The sequence below is a fragment of the Sus scrofa genome, chromosome 1, assembly GCF_000003025.6.
Source record: "Sus scrofa isolate TJ Tabasco breed Duroc chromosome 1, Sscrofa11.1, whole genome shotgun sequence".
NCBI lineage: Eukaryota > Metazoa > Chordata > Mammalia > Artiodactyla > Suidae > Sus > Sus scrofa.
In genome coordinates, this window is record NC_010443.5 from 87375527 (window position 1) to 87388114 (window position 12588).

The 12588-nt window shown below is 37.8% G+C and overlaps 1 long non-coding RNA gene across 2 annotated transcripts in view; it reads left to right on the forward strand.

The window, feature by feature from the left end:
• The window catches only part of LOC106508944, a 165727-nt gene that overhangs the window by 45153 nt on the left and 107986 nt on the right, over positions 1-12588 (forward strand). The window lies entirely within an intron of this gene.

A 12588-nucleotide genomic window follows, 5' to 3' on the forward strand; every position in this document is an offset into this window, starting at 1 on the left:
CTTTGCTGTATACTTGCATCAGTGAGGATGGCAATTTGAGTTTTACCGAAGGAAAAACCAGTGAAACCAAAAGACTGTGAGTAAATTTAACTGTCATCTTTGGGCACTTAGTCTTGAAAGAGGAGGAGGTTTTTTCAGGCACAAAAAGCAGCCTAAGGAAAAATTTGGAGACTTGAAAGAACATTCTGTGTGGGGGCAATGGAAAATAGTTTGGTTTGTCCATAACATTGGGGGTGGGGCCTTGGAGGGAGGGCAGAAGAAGAGGAAAGATGGACTTCTAGATATCTAGAATAAAAGTGTCTTTTGAGTAACAGGTGCCTCCAACTCAAAGACCTTCTTAGCTGTGTACGCTTTTGCTCTTCTTTCTCTCCACAGTTTCTTCCTGTCAGTTCTATTCGGTTGCTAATTGAATTACTATGGTAACTCTGCCCTTGAATGATAGTCTTGACATGGCCCAAGCCCTGTAAATCATGTCCACACCTGCTTTCCTGTTCCTTTATCTTTCTTTTTTTCTTTTGCCTGAGACTCTCTTGACTGAATCCCATGCCTGCTCCTCAGATGCTTTGATTTTTTCTGGCTTGACTCCTAATGTCCTTCTGTTTGTTCACTAATTTCTGATTATTTTTATGGGATAGAATTTTTTCACTGGCCTTCCATCCTGTCCGGACCAGATTCTTTCTCTACTCAACCTGAACCTCCTCTGGTGTTCTAGCCATATTCTCTCAGGCAGAACTAATTCCTCATATGACTTGCTATTGACTTTGACTCCCTGTGTCCTGTCTTGCAGTATAACTTCTCCCTATCCTTCTCTTAATTTTTCTTTCTCCCCATTTTCTCTCAGTAAATTTCTCTAAGCAAGGCTTAATTTATCTTCATGTTACAGGATTGTGTATAAAAAATATACTAACTATAGCTAGTCACTCATGATGCAATATGATGGAGGATAATGGGAGAAAAAGAGTATATATGTATGTGTGACTGGGCCACTTCGCTTTATAGTAGAAAATTGACAAATTGTAAACCAACTATAATGGAAAAAATAAAGACAATTAAAAATATTAAAACGTATTCAATAAGTGTTTATAGAGCTGAGTTCTAATTTAATTGAAATTTTAATTTCCTGTTCTAAACAATAATTCAAATTACATTACATACCTAGAACTTAGTTACTATCTTATAACTGAAAGTTTGTGCTTTTTGTTTTTTTAAATTTTATAATTTTATTTATTTATTTATTTTATTATTCAAATGAATTTATCACATCTGTAGTTGTATAATGATCATAACAATCTGATTTCACAGGATTTCCATCCCACAGCCCAAGCACATCCCCAATCCCCCCAAACTGGCTCCTCCAGAGACCATAGGTTTCTCAATGTCTGTTAGTCAGCATCTGTTCTGCAAAGAAGTTCAGTCTGTCCTTTTTTCAGATTCCACATGTGAGTGAAAGCATTTGATGTTAATGTCTCATTATATGGCTGACTCACTTAGCATGATAGTTTCTAGGTCCATCCATGATGCAAAAAATGCTGGTATTTCGTTCTTCTTAATGGCTGAGTAGTATTGCATTGTGTGTAGGTACCACATCTTCTTGATCCACTCCTCTGTAGATGGACATTTAGGTTGTTTCCATGTCTTGGCTATTGAAAAGAGTGCTGCAATAAACATCGGAGTACATGTGTCTTTGCGAGTCATGGTTTTCTCTGGATAGATGCCAAGGAGTGGGATTGCTGGATCAAATGGTAGTTCTATGTTTAGTTTTCTGAGGAATCTCCATACTGCTTTCCACAGTGGTTGTACCAATTTACAATTCCACCAACAGTGTAACAGGGTTCCTTTTTCTCCACACCCCCTCTAGCACTTACTGTTTGTCGACTTTTATATGATGGCCATTCTGGCTGGTGTAAGGTGGTACCTCGTAATGGTTTTCTTTTGCATCTCTCTAATAATGAGTGATGTTGAACATCTTTTCATGTGTTTCTCGGCCATCTGTATGTCTTCTTTGGAGAACTGTCTGTTTAGATCTTCTGCCCATTTTTTGATAGGCTTGTTTGTTTTTTGGTATGGAGCTGCAGAAGTTGTTTATAAATTTTGGAGATTAATCCCTTGTCAGTCGATTCACTTGCAAAGATTTGCTCCCATTCTGCGGGTTGTCTAGGGTTTCCTTTGCTGTGCAGAAACTGAAGTTTGATTAGGTCGCATTTGTTTATTTTTGTTTTTGTTGTCACTACTCTGAGAGGTGGATCTGAGAAGATGTTGCTGTTGTTTCTGTCAGAGAGTGTTTGGCCTATGTTTTCCTCTAAGAGTTTGATAGTGTCTGGTCTTATATCTAGGTCTTTAATCCATTTGGAGTTTATTTTTGTGTATGGTGTTAGGGAGTGTTCCAATTTCATTCTTTTCCATGTGGCTGTCCAGTTTTCCCAGCACCACTTATTGAACAAGCTGTCCTTTCTCCATTGTATATTCTTGCCTCCTGTGTCATAGATTAGTTGGCTGTAGGTGTGTAGGTTTAATTCTGGGCTTACTATCCTGTTCCACTGATTTATATTTCTGTCTTTGTGCCAGTACCATACAGTTTTGATGACTGTTGCTTTGTAGTATAGTATTAAGTCCAGGAGCCCGATTTCTCCAGGTCCATTTTTCTTTTTCAGGATGTTTTTAGCTATTCTGGGTCTTTGTGCTTCCAAACAAACTTTAAATTGTTTTGTTCGAGTTCTATGAAAAATGTCCTTGGTAATTTGGTAGGGATTGCATTGAATTTGTAGATTGCCTTAGGTAGTATAGTCATTTTGATAATATTAACTCTTCCGATCCACGAACATGGTATATCTTTCCATCTATTTGTGTCATCTTTGATTTCTTTCATCAGTGTCTTATACTTTTCAGAGTATAGGTCTTTTGTCTCTTTGGGTAGGTTTACTCCTAGGTATTTTATTCTTTTGGATGTGATGGTAAACGAGATTGCTTCCCTAATTTCCTTTTCTGCTCTTTCATTGTTAGTGTATAGAAATGCCATTGATTTCTGTGTATTGATTTTGGATCCTGTGACTTTGCCAAATTCGTGGATGAGCTCTATCAGTTTTCTGGTAGAGTGTTTAGGATTCTCTAGGTATAGTATCATGTCATCTGCAAATAGCAATAGTTTTACTTCTTCCTTTCCAATTTGGATTCCTTTTATTTCTTTTACTTCTCTGATTGCTGTGGCTAGGACTTCTAGAACTATGTTGAAGAGTAGTGGTGAGAATGGATATCCTTGTCTTGTTCCTGTTCTCAGCGGGAATTCTTTCAGCTTTTCACCATTGAGAATGATGTTAGCTGTGGTTTGTCACATATGGCCTTTATCATGTTGTGGTAGGTTCCCTCTGTGCCCTACTTTCTGAAGGGATTTTATCAGAAATGGGTGTTGGATTTTGTCAAAGTCTTTTTCCACTTCTATTGAGAGGATCATATAGTTTTTCTTCTTCAGTTTGTTAATGTGGTGTATCACACTGATGGATTTGTGGATATTGAAGAACCCTTGCATCCCTGGGATAAATCCCACTTGATCATGATGTACAATCCTTTTAATGTATTGTTGGATGTGGTTTGCTAGTATTTCGTTGATGATTTTTGCATCAATGTTCACCAGTGAAACTGGCCTGTAGTTTTCTTTTTTCGTGGAATCTTTGTCTGGTTTTGGTACCAGGGTGATGGTGGCTTCATAGAATGAGTTTGGGAGTATCCCTTCCTCTGCAATGATTTGGAATAGTTTCAGAAGGAGAGGTGTTAGCTCTTCTCTAAATGTTTGCTGGAATTTGCCTGTGAAGCCATGTGGTCCTGGACTTTTGTTTGTTGGAAATATTTTAATCACAGTTTCAATTTCAGTTCTTGTGATTGGTCCATTCATCTTTTCAATTTCGTCTTGGTTTAGTCTTGGAAGATTGTACTTTTCTAAGAATTTGTCCATTTCTTCTAGGTTTTCTGTTTTATTGGCATATAGTTGCATATAGTAGTCTCTTATGATCCTTTGTATTTCTGTGATGTCCGTTGTTACTTCTCCTTTTTCATTTCTAATTTTATTGATTTGAGTCCTCTCTCTTTTTTTCTTGATCAGTCTGGCTAGGGGTTTATCAGTTTTGTTGATCTTTTCAAAGAACCATCATTTGTTTCATTGATCTTTTCTACGGTTTTCTTCGTTTCTGATTCATTGATTTCTGCTCTGCTCTTCATGATTTCTTTCCTTCTACTAACTTTAGGTCTTGTCTGTTCTCTCTCTAGCTGCTTTAGATGAAAAGTTAGCTTGTTTATTTGAGCTTTCTTGTTTCCTGAGGTGGGCTTGTATTGCTACAAACTTCCCTCTTAGAACAGCTTTTGCTGCATCCCATAGGTTTTGGAGTGTTGTATCTCTGTTGTCATTTCCTTCTAGGTATTTTTTAATTTCCTCTTTGATTTCTTCAGTGATCCATTGGTTGTTTAGTAGCATGTTGTTGAGTCTCCACGTGTTTGTGTTTTTTGCAGTTTTTTTTTCTTGTTGTTGATTTCCAGTTGTATAGCATTGCAGGTGGAAAAGATACTTGATATGATTTCAATGCTCTTAAAGTTACTGAGGCTTGATCTGTAGCCCAGGACATGATCAATCCCAGAGAATGTTCCTTGTGCACTTGAGAAGAATGTGTATTCTGTTGCTTCTGGGTGGAATGTCCTATAAATATTTATTAAGACCATCTGGTCTGATGCTTCATTGAGGGCCTGTGTTTCCTTATTGATTTTCTGTCTGTTTAATCTGTCCATTGCTGTGAGTGGGGTGTTAAAGTCACCCACTATGATTGTGTTATTGTCGATTTCTCCTTTTAAGGTTGTTAGCAGTTATCTTATATATTGTGGTGAACCTGTGTTGTGTGTGTAGATATTTAAAATTGTTACATCATCTTCTTGGGATTGATCCTTTTATCATTATGCAAAGTCCTTCTTGTCCCTTAAAATATTCTTCATTTTAAAGTCTATTTTGTCTGATATGAGTATTGCTACTCCAGCTTTCTTTTGATCCCCGTTTGCATGAAATATTTTCTTCCATCCTCTCCCTTTCAATTTGTATGTGTCCCTAGAAGTGAAGTGGGTCTCTTGAGGACAGCATATATATGGGTCTTGTTTTTGTATCCATTCAGCAAGTCTATGTCTTTTGGTTGGGGCGTTTAGTCCATTCACATTTAAGGTATATTCTTATTGCCATTTTATTAATTACTTTGGATTTGTTTTTGCTGCTTTTTTTTTCTTTCCTTCTTCTCTTGTTCTTTTCTGCCAAGAGAAGTTCCTTTAGTATTTGTTGTAAGGCTGGTTTAGTGTTGCTGAATTCTCTCAGCTTTTGCTTATCTGTGAAGGTTTTGATTTCTCCTTCAAATCTGAATGAGAGCCTTGCTGGGTAGAATAATCTTGGTTGGAGGTTTTTTCCTTTCATCATGTTTTGTATATCATGCCACTCCCTTCTGGCCTGCAGAGTTTCTGCTGAAAAATCCATTGATAACCTTATTGGGGTTCCCTTGTATGTTTTTTTTCTTTTCCCTAGCTGCTTTCAAGATTTTCTCTTTGTCTTTAATTTTGGTCATTTTGATTAGTATGTGTCTTGGGGTGTTCCTCCTTGGGTTTATTTTATATGGTATTCGTTGTGCTTCCTGGATTTGAGTGAGTGGTTCCTTTCCCATGTTAGGAAAGTTTTTGGCTATTATCTTTTGGAATATTTTTTCTGTCTCCTTCTCTCTCTCTTCTCCTTCTGGCACCCCTATAATATGGATGTTGGTGGGTTTATCATTGTCCCAGAATTCTCTGAGATTTTCTTCATTTGTTTTCAATCTTTTTTCTTTTTTCTGTTCTGCATCCGTAATTTCCACTAATCTGTCCTCCACCTCACTTATTCGTTCTTCTGCCTCCTGCATTCTGCTGTTAGCTGCTTCTAGTGAGTTTTTTATTTCAGTTATTGTATTTTGCATCTCTTGTTGTTTAAGTTTTATATCTTGTATCTCTTTGGTCAGTGTTTCCTGTAAGTTATCCATCTTTGCCTCCAGTTTATTTCCAATGTCTAGCATCATCTTCAGCATCAACAGTCTAAAATCTGTTTCCTGGAGGCTAAGAATCTCCTCCTCACTTAGCTGTTTTTCTGGCGTTTTTCTTTTCTCCCTCATCTGAGTTATAGTTCTCCGTCTTTTCATTTTTATAGGTTTTTGGTGTCGTGACCTCTTTACAGATAATAGAGTTGTAGCCTCTCTTACTGCTGATGTCTGCCCCCCCCTGTGGCTGAAGTCAGTATGGGGGCTTGCTGTAGTCTTCCTGATGGGAGGGGCTGATGCCCGCCCCCTGGTAGGTGGAGCCAATTCTAATCCCTCTGGTGGGTGGTGCTTTGTCTATGGATGGGATTAGAGACAACTGTGTGCCTGAGGGGTCTTTAGGTAGCCTATTTACTGAGGGGTGGGTCTGTGATCCCACCTGTGTTGTTGTTTGCCCTGGGGCTTCTCAGCAGCTGACTGACAGGTGGGGCCAGATTTTCCCAAAATGGCCACCTCCAGAGAAAGGCACTGCTGCTGAATATTCCCGAGGACTTTGCTTTCAATGTCCTTCCCTCACAACAAGCCATGTTCACCCCTGTTTTCCCAGAATGTCCTCCAAGAACAGCGGTCAGGTTTGACCTAGATTCCTGTGGAGACTTTTCTTTGCCCTGGGACCCATTGCATGTGAAAGTCTGTGTGTGCCTTTTAGGAATGGGGTCTCCGTTTCCCCCAGTCCTGTGGAGCTCCTGGGCACAAGCCCCACTGGCCTTCAATGCCAGATGCTCCAGGGTTCTTTCTCCCTGTGCAAGATCCCCACACATGAGGGTTTTTTATTTATTTATTTATTTATTTATTTATTTATTTTTTTAATTTTATTTTCACACTGTACAGCAAGGGGGTCAGGTTATCCTTACATGTATACATTACAATTACAGTTTTTCCCCCACCATTTCTTCTGTTGCAACATGAGTATCTAGACATAGTTCTCAATGCTATTCAGCGGGATCTCCTTGTAAATCTATTCTAGGTTGTGTCTGATAAGCCCAAGCTCCCGATCCCTCCCACTCCCTCCCCCTCCCATCAGGCAGCCACAAGTCTCTTCTCCAAGTCCATGATTTTCTTTTCTGAGGAGATGTTCATTTGTGCTGGATATTAGATTCCAGTTATAAGTGATAGCATATGGTATTTGCCTTTGTCTTTCTGGCTCATTTCACTCAGTATGAGATTCTCTAGTTCCATCCATGTTGCTGCAAATGGCATGATGTCATCCTTTTTTATGGCCGAGTAGTATTCCATCGTGTATATATACCACATCTTCCGAATCCAATCCTCTGTCGATGGACATTTGGATTGTTTCCATGTCCTGGCTATTGTGAATAGTGCTGCAATGAACATGCGGGTGCATGTGTCTCTTTTAAGTAGAGCTTTGTCTGGATAGATGCCCAAGAGTGGGATTGCAGGGTCATATGGAAGTTCTATGTATAGATTTCTAAGGTATCTCCAAACTGTTCTCCATAGTGGCTGTACCAGTTTACATTCCCACCAACAGTACAGGAGGGTTCCCTTTTCTCCACAGCCCCTCCAGCACTTGTTATTTGTGGATTTATTAATGAGGGCCATTCTGACTGGTGTGAGATGGTATCTCATGGTAGTTTTGATTTGCATTTCTCTTATAATCAGCGATGTTGAGCATTTTTTCATGTGTTTGTTGGCCATCTGTATATCTTCCTTGGAGAAATGTCTATTCAGGTCTTTTGCCCATTTTTCCATTGATTGATTGGCTTTTTTACTGTTGAGTTGTATAAGTTGCTTATATATTCTAGAGATTAAGCCCTTGTCAGTTGCATCATTTGAAACTATTTTCTCCCATTCTGTAAGTTGTCTTTTTGTTTTCTTTTGGGTTTCCTTTGCTGTGCAAAAGCTTTTCAGTTTGATGAGGTCCCATGGGTTTATTTTTGCTCTAATTTCTATTGCTTTGGGAGACTGACCTGAGAAAATATTCATGATGTTGATGTCAGAGAGTGTTTTGCCTATGTTTTCTTCTAGGAGTTTGATGGTGTCCTGTCGTATATTTAAGTCTTTCAGCCATTTGGAGTTTATTTTTGTGCATGGTGTGAGGGTGTGTTCTAGTTTCATTGCTTTGCATGCAGCTGTCCAGGTTTCCCAGCAATGCTTGCTGAACAGACTTTCCTTTTCCCATTTGATGTTCTTGCCTCCCTTGTCAAAGATTAATTGACCATAGGTGTCAGGGTTAATTTCCGGATTCTCTATTCTGTTCCATTGGTCTGTCTGTCTGTTTTGATACCAGTACCACACTGTTTTGATGACTGTGGCTTTGTAGTATTTCTTGAAGTCTGGGAGAGTTATGCCTCCTGCTTGGTTTTTGTTTCTCAGGATTGCTTTGGCGATTCTGGGTCTTTTGTTGTTCCATATAAATGTTTGGATTGTTTGTTCTAGTTCACACATGAGGGTTTGATGTGTGGCTCAGAACTCTCACTCCTGTAGGTGAGTTTCTGTGAACCAGTTAGTTTCCAGTCTGTGGAGCTTCCCACCCAGGAGGTATGGGGTTGTTTATATTGCAAAATCGCCCCTCCTACCTCTTGATGTGGTCTCCTCTTTTTCTTCTGGAGTAGGGTATCTTTTATAAGGTTTCCAGTCCATTTGGGTGAAGAGTGCTCAGTCTTTAGTTGTGAATTTTGTTGTTTTTAGGATAGAACTTGAGCTCCAATCCTTCCATTCCGCCATCTTAATCCCGTCGAAAGTTTGTGCCTTTTGATTGCCTTTGCCCATCCCTCCCACCCCTATTTTCCTGGCAACCACCAATCCATTCTCTGTTTTACAAGTTCTTTTTTTTTTTTTTGTTTCCACGTATAAGTAAGATACAGAATATTTGTTTCCTCTGTCTGACCTATTTAACTTAGCACAAAGCCCTCAAGATCCATCCATGTTGCTGCAAATGGCAGGATTTCCTTCTATTTCACGGATGATGAATATTCAATTATGTATATCACATCTTTATCCATTCATACATCAGCAGACCCTTAGGGTGTTTCCATGCCTTGTCTATTGTAAATAATGCTGCAATGAACATGGGAATGAAGATATCTCTTCAACACAGTGATTTTGTTTCCTTTGAATAAATACCCAGAAGTGGAATTGCTGGATTATATAATTCTATTTTTATTTTTTTGAGGAAACTTCATACTGTTTACATAGTGGCTGTTCTAATTTTCATTCCTGCCAACAGTGCACAAGAGTTTCCTTTTATCCAGGTCTTTGCCAACATTTGTTCTTCTTATCTTGAATGACAGCCATTCTAACAAGGGTGAGGTGATATCTCATTATGATTTTGATTTGTATTTCCCTAATGATTAGTGATATTGAACACATTTTTAAGTACTATTGGCCATTTTTTTTAATGTCTTTTTTTGAGGAAAAAAGTCTATTCAGTTTATCTGCCTGTTTTTAAATGAAATTGTTTGATTTCTTGCTGTTGAATTGTATGAGTTCTTTATATTTTGGCTAGTCCCCCCTTATCAGATATATGATTTGCAAACATTTTCTCCTATTTAGTAGGTTGCTTTTTCATTTTGCTATGTCAAAGAGTGTTCTGCCTATATTTTCCTCCAGGAGGTTTATAGTATTTGGCCTTTCATTTAGATTTTTAACCCATTTTGAGTTTATTTTGGTGTATGATATTAGAGAATGTTCTAATTTCATTCTTTTACATGTAGCTGTCCAGTTTTTCCAGAACCACTTGTTGAAGAGACTTTCTTTTTTCCATTATATGTTCTTGCCCTTTGTCATAGATTTGTTGACCATAGGTGCATGGTTTATCTCTGGACTTTCTCTCCTGTTCCACTGATTTATATTTCTGTTTTTCTGCCAGTACCATGCTGTTTTGATTGTTGTAGCTTGTAGTATAGTCTGAAGCCAGCAAGCCTGATTCCTCTAGTTCCATTTTTCTTTCTCAAGATTGCTTTGGCTACTTGGGGGTCTTTTGTGATTCTATACAAATTAAATTTTTTTTCTTCTATTTCTGTGAAGAATGCCATTGGTAATTTGATAGAAATTGTACTGAATCTGTAGATTGCCATGGGTAGTATAGTCATTTTGACAATGTTGATTTTTCCAATCCAAGAGCAGGGTATAGCTTTCCATCTGTGTCATCTTTGATTTCTTTCATCAGTGTCTTGTCGTTTTCAGAATACAGGTCTTGTGTCTCTTTAGGCAGGTTTATTCCTAGGTGTTTTGTTCTTTTTGTTGTGATGGTAAATGGAATTGTTTCCTTAATTTCTCTTTCTGACCTTTCATTGTTAGTGTATAGGGATTTGAGAGATTTCTGTGTATTAATTTTGTATCCTGCAACTTGACTAAATTTATTGATGAGGGCTAATAGTTTTCTGGTAGCTTCTTTAGGGTTTTCTGTATATAGTATTGTATCATCTGCAAACAGTGAGAGATTTCTTTCCCAATTTGAATTCCTTTCATTTCTTTTTCTTCTCTGATTGCCATGGATAGAACTTCCAGAACTATGTGAATAACAGTGGTGAGAGTAAACGTCCTTGTCTTATTCCTGATCTTAGAAGAAATGCTTTCAGCTTTTCACCATTGAGAATGATGTTAGCTGTGGGTTTTTCATATACAGCTTTTATTATGTTGAGGTGTGTTCCCTCTGCACCCACTTTCTGAAGTTTTTTTTTTTTAATCAAAAATGGGTGTTGAATTTTGTCAAAAGCTTTTCCTGCATCCATTGAGATGATCATATGGTTTTTATTTTTCAGTTTGTTGATGTAGTGCATCACACTGTTTGGTTTTTGGCTAATGAAGAATGCTTGCATCCCTGGGATAAATCTTACTTGATCATGGTGTATGATTTTTTTCAATATATTGTTGGATTTGGTTTATTAATGTTTTATTGAGGACTTTTGCATCTATGTTCATCAATGATGTTGGCCTATAATTTTCCTTTTTTGTGGTTTTTGTCTGATTTTGGTATCAGGGCGATGGTGGCCTCATAGAATGAGCTTGAACCTGTGTCTTCCTCTGCAGTTTTTTGGGAAGATTGTCAGAAGAATAGGTGTTAACTTTTCTCTAAATGTTTGAGAGAATTCTCTTGCGAACCCATCTGGTCCTGGACTTTTGCTTGTTGGAAGTTCTTAAATCACAGTTTCAACTTCAGTACTTGTGATTGGTCTATTCATATTTTTCTGCTTCTTCCAAGTTCATTCTTAGGAGGTTGTACCTTTCTAAGAATATGTCCATTTATTCTAGGTTGTCAATTTTTTTGGCATATATTTGCTTGTAGTAGTCTCTTAGGATCCTTTGTATTTCTGTGGTGTCAGTTGTAACTTCTCCTTTTTCGTTTCTAATTTAATTGATTTGAAGCCTCTCCTTTTTTTCCTTGATGCATCTGGCAAAAGGTTTATCAATTTTTGTTAATATTTTCAAAAAATCAACTTTTTATTTCATTGATCTTCTCTATTGTTTTCTTCATCTTTATTTCATTTATTTCTGCTCTGATCTTTATGATTTATTTCCTTCTGCTAACTTGGGTTTTATTTGTTCTTCTTTCTGTAGTTACTTTAGGTATAAGTTTAGGGTGTTTATCTGGGATTTTTCTTTTTTCTTGAGATAAGTTGTATTGCTATAAACTTCCCTCTTAGAACTGCTTTTGCTGCATCTGATAGGTTTTGGATCATCAAATTTTTATTGCCATTTGTCTCTAGGTATTTTTTTTTTCTTTGTCTTTTTGCTATTTCTTGGGCCGCTCCTGCGGCATGTGGAGGTTCCCAGGCTAGGGGTCTAATCAGAGCTGTAGCCGCCGGCCTACGCCAGAGCCACAGCAATGTGGGATCCGAGCCGCGTCTGCAACCTACACCACAGTTCATGGCAATGCCAGATCGTTAACCCACTGAGCAAGGGCAGGGATCGAACCCACAACCTCATGGTTCCTAGTCGGATTCGTTAACCACTGTGCCACGATGGGAACTCCCTGTATCTAGGTATTTTTTGACTTCCTCTTTAATTTCTTCAGTGATCTACTGGTTGTTTAGTAGCACGTGATTCAGCCTCCAGGTGTTTTTTTTTCTTCTTTTTTTTCCCTGTTGTTGATTTTTAGTCTTGTAGTGTTTCAGCTGGAAAAGGTGCTTGATATGATTTCAGTTTTCTTGAATTTACTGAGGCTTAATTCGTGGCCTAAGATATGATCTATTATGTTCCATGTTCACCTGAGAAGAATGTGTATTTTAAAAATTTAATTTACTGATACTTATGTAGAATTTACTATGTTCAAGGCACTGTTTTTAGAACTTCACAAACTTTAACTAATTTTTCATCATAACCATGTGAAACAGGTACTGCTATTACCATTTTACATATAAAGAAATTGAGGCAAAGAGAGATTAAATAAATTGTCCATATTAAAACAGTAGTAAGTAGCAGAGCTTGGCAGCCTGGTTCATGCTGTTCATCTGCTACTCTGCCTTTATAATGAATTTTAAAAAGTGGTATATATACACAATGGAATACTACTCAGCCATAAAAAAGAATGACATAATGCCATTTGCAG